This window comes from Macrobrachium nipponense, chromosome 18 (assembly GCF_015104395.2).
Source record: "Macrobrachium nipponense isolate FS-2020 chromosome 18, ASM1510439v2, whole genome shotgun sequence".
Lineage (NCBI taxonomy): Eukaryota > Metazoa > Arthropoda > Malacostraca > Decapoda > Palaemonidae > Macrobrachium > Macrobrachium nipponense.
In genome coordinates, this window is record NC_087211.1 from 55,171,443 (window position 1) to 55,181,442 (window position 10,000).

Genomic DNA, 10,000 nt, shown 5'->3' on the forward strand with positions numbered 1-10,000 from the left:
CAATAGTGGCTATAATTATAGAGGAAGATCAACTAACTACCTCTCCTCTTTTCCATCATGTTTCTAGCTATGTAAATCTTCAAAGCAAGAGAAATTGACGAATTCTCAATGTTTTTCCAGTTTTTAGCATTTCGAAGAGTTTTATTATAATCAAATCTTGTTCTTCTTTTATTTTGTTCATGTTGTTTTATAAATTTCGATGATAAATTTCTACTATACTTAATTATCAAGTCCTCTCTTGGTGGGGATTTTTGCTGAATATTCGCTTCATTTTGATAAGCAAATGGATGCCTAGCCAACTTATGGTATTTGTCTTCCTGTTTTCGTAGATGATTACCATCAGACTGTTTGTACGTAGAATTCTTTTAACAGTGGAACGTCAGAATGTACGTTCAATAATAATTTATTCATCCAATAGATTATAAAATAACTGGTTTTAATTTTTAGAATTACTGACAAAAAAAAAGGTCATCTGACATTCTTGACTTAGTGGCTGCTTGTGGGGAATTCTATTTCCGTAACGTCCAAAGCAAGCAAGCAAGCACAAGAGGGCTGAGTTAATGGCCTGCCAAGGACAACACAACACAGATTGTTGTTGTCGTTGCTCTGACTGATATGAATGCAGCAGATTGTCCTGAATTATGACTTAATATTCAAAGATGGTTTTTCTTAGAAGCAAGCTATTATCTAACTACTTTTTGAGCTCTCTTCCATTATGGATATATTGATTATATATATTATATATATATATATATATATATATATATACATATATATATATATATATATATATATATATATATATAGATTATATGTATATATTATTATATATATATATATATATATATAAATATTATATATATATATATATATATATATATATATATATATAAATATATATATATATATCATATGCATATATATGCATATATGTATACGTGTTTGTATCTAAATGTATATACATATGAGTGTGTGTATGTATCATGAGTTTGAGGTAGCATAATCCAATGGTTGTGTGCAAAATCTATTCCTAAGAATTCTGCTTGGAACATCGATAAACATAATCTAAGGAGATCGTCTACTGGCTTTTGTCTAAAAACAACATTCTCTTCATTGCCCCTTGCAGACTATCAGCTAGTGCTGTTGTTTTACTTTGTTTCGGAAAAAAAAAAAGTTCACGTGGGGTAGCCGCCATGTCAAGTATTTCAAATATCTTGTTTTTAGTTTGCTTATTTTTGGCATTGATAGTAATTGTCTTTAGTTGAAACCACTAGCAAGAGAGAGAGAGAGAGAGAGAGAGAGAGAGAGACAGAGAGAGAGTCTGTTGTTCCTAGGAGTGGGTGGTTCAGTAGAAATCAAGTCAGCCGTCACTGCAATATCATCTTGTATTCCGTGCCATTTAACCGCACAAAATATCGATGTATTGTTAAATCTTATCAATATGAGTATAAGTAATAATACAGTATTTTCAAATGTCACATAAATAATTTGCATCCTTATATCTCCTCTTGATGAACGATCAAAGTGCATCTCAGTCAAAACAGAAAATAAGCCTGTAGACAAGCCAAATACTTTGTTTACAATTGGGCGCACTCTAGCGAAAATAGCCACATAGCTGGCAGTCGGCTTTCGGCCGCGGGCAGGAAATCTCTTCGAGGCCACAGACTTTTATGACTGAGGGTGCTCGGGTCGAAAGAGGTTGCGATCGATTGTAAGTCAGTGTCTTTAACATCTGAGTTCACTGGATCTGAATGAATCTGGAGCAACTTATCGTTGTAACTTAGAGTAGGTCAGGAAAGTAATACAAGAACTTGGAGTAGGTCAGTAAGGTAATACAAGAAAAAGAATTAGTCCTCGACAATGAAGACGTAAAAATTATATGTTCATGTTGTGATACGGAAGTAGCGATATACTGATGCACTTCAGTCAAAATGGACCAAAAATAAAAGTATCTTATCAAATAAATCTTTTTCAAATTAACAGATTAACAAAGTCCCCCATTACTTCGATAAACCAAAAAAACTTTTTCATTGTTGATCCCAGAGGAGATTAAACCTGAAAAATCTCGTAAGAATGCTGGCATTAGATAAAGATTCGACGTAACCATGTGTGATTTCCTCTTAGCTTAAAGTCAGTGTGTGGTGTGCGAGTGTGTATGACTGTATTTGTGAATAAGTCATACGCATTTTCTTTCGATAAAGGGTGATCCCCAAGGTGTAGCAAGTATTGTAGATGAGATTGCTAGACCTTTGCTTTTCTCCATCGTTGAAACGACCGATCACAGTCGTCTAACTACCAGATACAGAATTTAATGCCTAAGCCAACAAATTCACACTGGTTTTTTTAATGAACTTGCGTCAAAGTGTCTGGGAGATCCTATCGGATATGTCTCATTTGTAATTGACGAGATCGTGTCCTCGCAATTTCATATCGATACATAAAAGTTTTTATCTATCTATTTATCTGTCTGGTATATATATATATATATATATATATCTATATATATATATATATATATATATATATACACACACACACACACACCACACACATATATATATATATATATATATATATAGTGGACTGGTAAAAAGGTTCTGTTACAACAGAATTCCATCTAATAAAAGGAGCCCATAAAAACGCCAAAATATAGAGAGAAAAATACTATATTTCAGAGATGCTGTCTCTCTCTTCAGAAGAGAGAGACAGCAGTCTCTGAAATATAGTATTGTATTTTTCACTCTATATTTAGTGTTTTTAAGGGCTCCTTTTATTAGATATACATATATATATATATATATATATATATATAGTATATATATATATATGTATATACATATATGTATAAATATGTGGCGTGTAGCGAAAGTGGTCTAACCCTCAAAAATGGCGGTTTGGAGTTATAGGCGGGAGCGTGTTGTCCGTAGATTCAAAAACCTTGTATTGATGTCGGAAAAGGTAAAGGTGAACATCCTGTGGGGTTTGCTAAGGTCTAAAGTGGCGTATTTTGGTCCAGACTAACTTTAGATCGGGCACGAAAGTGTTCTAACCCGGGAAGGTTGCTGCGGCCAATGGCCAATCAGAGCGCGCCTCGAGCGTTGTTGTCAGCCACGCCGGCCACCTCAGAAGTAGTCACAACTACATATATTTTTTTACGGAACCCTTCTTATTCCATACAATCTTTAAAAATGAATCTAATCCATGACTTTCTGGGAAGAAAATATAGTGCAGTGGGGCGGGGGTGGGGGTAATAGAAATTTCGACGTAACCAATAAAAAATGGGGGGAGGGGGCGTTTAGATAAAAAGAAAAAGTTCGACCGTAGCAAATATATATATATATATATATAAATATATATATATATATATATATATATATATATATATATATATATATATATATATATATATATATATATATATATATATATATATATATATATATATATATATATATATATATGATTGAAAACTCAATGGCATGAAAGATCTAGCCTAAATTTAATTTGATGTATATTGATAACACACTGGACCATTTTATTTGGTAGTAATCAGTAATTAACGTCAGGCCGGTTAGACCACTATTTCGAACAACACGCCTTACACATGCGCACACACACACACACACACACACACACACACACACACACATATATATATAATATATATAATATATATATATATATATATATATATATATACGATTATAATCACTTTAGCACGTGATTCGTTTATCACACATATCCACAGGTGAAAAATAAGAGACAGGGTGCAGGTCCTGACCGGTTTTGGCTTTATTTTCAAGCCATTGACAAAGGACTGATACATAGTATTAGAATTCACAAGTATATATATACTACAGAGACAGTACTGACGAACATACACACAACCGTTTGAGACTGCAGTTCTATCGGAATTATTAGAAAACAAACAACTGGATATTCCATGTTCTAAAAGCTCCTTAATTGAACTGATAAAATTATGTGTTAAAGACTGTAAATTTGAATTCAATGGAAAATTCTACTCACAAAATTTTGGTATGGCAATTGGAAACCCTCTGTCCCCAGTGCTAAGTAATTTATATATGGAATTTTTTTAAAAGAAAATTCTAAACAATATAAGTCCACGCAATGTACCTTGGTTTAGTTAGATATGTTGACGACATAATTTGTGTATGGCCAGGGAACGAAGCTGTAAATAACTTTTTTTGCTAGGTTAAATCAATTAGTACCATCAATTGAATTTACTATGGAAATGGAAAAAGATGAATGCCTACCCTTTTTGAATGTCTTCAACCGAGGAAATGTTAGTGGGTTAAGTATAGTGTTTACAGAAAACCTACTAATATTTCTTTCTATGTACATTTCTATCTGGACAAAACAATAAGGTTAAAAGATCAGTGTTTGCATCTATGTTTCTAAGAGCACTACGGGTATGTAGCCCAGAATATATAAATGAGGAGATAGATAAGATTCGGAATGCAGGCAAGAAACTGAAATATCCAGATAATGTACTAAACAATGCATTAGAAGTGGCAAAAAAGACCATGTATCAAAACCAAAAAGAACCTTACAACAACAAAAATTTGCTTGTACTACCTTATAATAATAATATGAAAGATATCCCACATCTCCTGAAGAATTTTGGTGTTAATGTAGTTTTTAAAAACAATAAAACAATGAAACAGGTACTTATTAAGAACTCCCCCGACAATGCTAAAGGATGTTTATATAAAATCCCGTGTAAGTCTTGCGACAACTTTTACATTGGTCAAACGGGGAAAGCACTGGAAAAAAGAATAGAACAACATAAACAATGTGTGAGCTATGCACAGGGAAATAGTGGTATATTTGTACATGTTAGTGAGAACAAACATGCTATTAACTGGGAAGGGGCAAAAAAGCTGGTGTGTTCTAATAATGCATTGGAAAGGAATATCATTGAATCTAGTTTTATAAAAGAAAGTTACAACAATAATATGAATATCAGTCAAATAATGTATAAACTTGATCCTTTAATATGAAAAGAAATTTGTAAACAGTTTAAATTTTAAGGTAGGCTGTAGAGATATATGGAAAGAGGATTATTATATTTGTAAATACAGTAAAGGGAGCAGTAGTGGTAATGAGATGTTCAACCCCGCCTCCCTGACACCTGTCAGGTGTGGACTTGTTGTCTCCTACGGTCGGTACCTTAAGCGGTAGTATCCCTTGAGAATTTATTGTAAATTTTAGCCAAATGATTTTTGAAAGCCACTCCTACCTTGACACCCGCCTGTGGGTAGATCTGCAGTCTCAAACGGTTGTGTGTATGTTCGTCAGTACTGTCTCTGTAGTGTATATATACTTGTGAATTCTAATACTATGTATCAGTCCTTTGTCCATGGCTTGAAAATAAAGCCGAAACCGGTCAGGACCTACAACCTGTCTCTTATTTTTCACCTGTGGATATGTGTGATATATATATATATATATATATATATATATATATATATATATATATATATAATATATTATATATATAATTAACGCCTCAGCGTAATCATGATAACACAAAGTATGTATATACGCACATATAATGTATGAATAGTATATTATATATATATATATATATATATATATATATATATATACTATATATATATACAAATACATACATAATTCATTACTGTCTGTTCTTTTGTATAATGTTATCTACACAGTATTTCATATAGTCCTGAAAGCTTTTGCGTACTGTAAAAATCGTTTATATCGCTTCAATCAGTGGACAGTATGTCGAATCCATTTACTCTTTTATTGCTTAGTTTTTTCTTTTTCAGAAATACTTTTGGCTCACGAAAAGAATTATACTTTTATATCCAGCATAAATGTATCTCATACTTTGAATTGGTACCAAAAAAGATACTCATCAAAAATGACATTTAGAATATTGTTTAAACTTCAAAGCGCAATGTATATAATGGAAACCAAATCATATCCTCAGTGAACCATAGATACCAAGCCTGAAAGCGCTGGAGAGATTAAAGAGGTTATCTGATAATTCTACACTTAATTAATTAACAAGAATTGGAAACGCTGCGATATCGTAGAAAAGGCTACTGACACTAATAGTTCTGGTGATCCTCTTGTCAAGAGATTGTGGTAATTGATTATGTGACGGTTCCAACTTGAAGTAGGCCCTCAGCCGAAATTTTGTAAATGATTACTTTCCTTGTCAAGGCTATTGCCAGGTCTGCCTCAGTTTCTCATCCTCAGTTGCGCACTCCCAGGTACAATCATATTAATGTATACGTGTATATAGTATATGTGCGTGTGTGTGAGTATAACTGAATTATGAAATCATGGAACGTGATGAATGTATAAATAAAGACAAATTCCACGAAGAAAAGAGAAACTATGGACTATTCCATTTTTTATCTTTCCTTCGTGGAATATATATATATATATATATATATATATATATATATATATATATATATATATATGTATATATATATAGTATATATATATATATATATATATATATATATATATATATATTCTAGGGAAGAAGCAATTACCAATTTAGTTTTTCCTTGGGTGTAAATTGTTTCTAAGGTATAACGATCTTGGTATTAAACGATAATTATGGTGTAATATTAAATCTATAGATAATATATATATATATATATATGTATTATATATATATATGATATATATATATATATATATACGTATATATAGATATATATATATATATATAATATATATATATCACATATATGATATATAATATATATGTATGTATGTATGTATGTATGTATTGATATATATATATATAATATTATTAAATGTATGTAGGTATATGTATGTATATATATATATATATATATATATATATATAAATTATCTATATATTATATATAAATATGTAATGTATGGTAGTATATATATACCCTGTAAAAACGGACCCTGTTTAACAAAAGGGAGAGAAATCCTAAAACTAGAGGTATCTAGTAGCGCAACTTACTTTCGTCGTTCCCAGCAACCGGCGATCTTTGCAGCAAAACTATTTATTAGCTCTGGGCTAATTCAAACTCTTGAGATACAAAATAGAGCCTTTATTTCTCCAAAATAGCTAACATGAAAATTTAAGATAATGAATGTAAATTGTCATACACTGTTTAAGAAACTCATCAACCTTTCTCAAATAAATATCAGATACGGTAGAGACAAACCGAATCCATCTTTAAAAGAAACCACAGTTATCAAACATATGTCAATAAAGAGAATGGATGCATATCCCGTAAACCTTTTAAGTGTTTTTCTGTACTTCAAGTACCCTCACACTGTTTTTTTTGTTTTGTTTTTTTTTACATTCTTTTACGTATCCTTTGGATGGATGTTCGAGGCGCCTCCGTCGCACTCATATCGTTACGAACCTCTGTAGTATAATTACCATAATTAATTACCACACTGGAGATTATATTGCTGAACGCCAATGGACGTACAAATGTAAGCACGCTATTCTACTCGGGTGTACGTGCGTTCCCATGTCTTATGTACAAGCCCTATTTGGCGCAATGATGTACGCACGCGATGTTCTGGAACTTTCCACGAACATACCCTGGTTTGATACACGAACGATGCACACAACCAATTTGCCAATTGCCCCTTTTTCTGACGTCACAATCATGTGATTTTTGACTAAGCAGGTCATTTGCCCGCCCGCCATCTCGCTGGAGCGATCGGTAATGTTTTGACTTCTGTCTCGTTCGAACATCCTCAGGAATTCACTGTTTATATATTTTCCAAAACTCCAAAACACGCGAGGCTGTGCTGTTTCGCATTCCAACTGCTGTCACTCATTATCGACCTCATTTTAACCATTAATGTATCATATATATATATATATATATATATATATATATATATATATATATATATATATATATATAGTATATGTATATATAGTATATATATATATATATAGATATATATGTGTATAAATATGTGTATATAGATATATATTTTTATATATAGTATTATTATATATATATATATATATATATATAATTATATAGTAAGTACATATAATTTGTGTATATATAGAATTAATCTTATGCCCTCAGAGGGCAACGCAAACCAAAAGGTTTTACCTTTCCGGTTTTCAGCAAATCTTGTTGGGATGCAGCTGCTAGCCCTCAGCCCTTACCCGTGGATGGGTCAAAGACGTCTGCCTTAACATCGCCGACAACTGTAAATGTACCGTCTAAGCCCGCGTTTCTTTACTTCGCGGATCGAATGAATTTTAATATATATAAAATATTCGTATGCGCGTGCCCACTTGCATGTGTGTGTGTGTGTGTGTTTGTGGTAGTGAGGTGATTACTCAGAGAGAGTACTTTGGTTACCTTAAATTTCAAAAATTAATTTTTGTCACAATATCAGATCTAAACCATCCAGTTCTTTTATATGTTCGATAAAAAGATTAGGAAATCAAAGTTAGCCTTTCTTTATCAGTTCGGTTTTCAAAGAATATGCTCAGATTCTGTTCCTCGGAACACGTACACAAATCAGTTGGAAATCGCTTCCTTTTTTTATTCACCGTAATCAGATCCAGTTTCTGATTTGGAAAACGAAACAAGAAATAATACACCTCTCATTTAGTGTCGTCATAAGAATAAGGCAGAGTTCAACATCTTTTTTCTTTTCACGTAAAAGCGATTTCTTAGTTACAAGCACCTAGAAAACAATATTAGAAGTCTGTGTTTTAAATAACGTCATAAAAGTTTTAACACTTTTATAAAGCTATCTTTGAGTAATCATCTCTTTTTAGTAACATAATATTTTATTACTGTATTACAAAATCAACAGATTAAGAAATCTTGAGAAAAATTTTCCAATAAATTAGCAAAATAAAGATAAATTCTATCTCCCAATGTTAAAGACAAAAATAATTTTTTATTGATATTAATTCTGGATCCGCATTCGGATCTATCTCGAAATCTAAACACCCTTCTTTGGTCGATAGCCCTTTATTCCACCCCGAAATTAGAATTCCGACGACAGTTATAACCTGCTTTCCAACTCTTTTGGTGGAGGTAAAGAATACAAATACGTACAAGTATTTAGTCTTTGTCTGAGTAAAACCATAAAAGTAAATACATTCCTCTGCATGTCTGTTCCCGTAAGTGTGTTTAAGAGAGAGAGAGAGAGAGAGAGAGAGAGAGAGAGAGAGAGAGAGAGAGAGAGAGAGAGATTTATTGCTTTTACCCACGCAGTTTATTATCTACCAATATTTTTATCACGATTTATCATGGAAGCGGTCCAAGGTTATGATTCCTTGAATTCACAAGATTAGCCCTGCCACAGCTTATCCATTTTCTACGAAAGGACAAATAAAAATACTCATTGGTAACTCTACCAACTACGCGACATTGTATCTTGTGGTAATTCCCAGCTCGAAAATATTAGCGCCATTTAACGTCTAGTGTCTTTTATCGGCAGTTCATTGATCATGTGCTCAAAGATTTTATTATATTACGTGACGTTACTAAAGCAAGTGAGGCCCTGACATTTGCTGAACCGTAAAGTGACGTTTGTTTAGTACCAAAGAAACAACCGCTTTCTGAGGGAGCTTCAGAATCACTGAGAACAAAATATTGCCTCTGGACGCTGGGTTGGTCTTCAGCTTGAGGAACGCTCAGGTGTTTTAGATCAGAAATTGAAGTCTCGAGTAAGGAGGAAAAAGAAAAAGAAAAAGAAAGAGAAGTCCATTAACACCCGAACACCACATCCCAACACAATGATCGAAGAAAAGTCCTCGGAGCAACTGGTAGAAGTATGGAAGAAGCCCGTCCATGGGACGCAGTTTTTCGCTGCTTTTGCAGGTGAATCTAAGTTTACCTTGATGTATCTCGGTACTTCCGTAATATTGCTCATGCAATATGTCACATTTAAGAACGTATTTCTTTTGAAAAGTGAATGATAATCATGTACTTTCATTAGCATAGTTTATTTC

The 10,000-nt window shown here is 32.6% G+C and overlaps 1 pseudogene; it reads left to right on the top strand.

Annotated features, from left to right (window-relative positions):
* The first annotated feature begins 9,392 nt into the window (after nucleotides 1–9,392).
* The window catches only part of LOC135197078 (facilitated trehalose transporter Tret1-like), a 12,327-nt pseudogene continuing 11,719 nt past the window's right edge, over nucleotides 9,393–10,000 (top strand).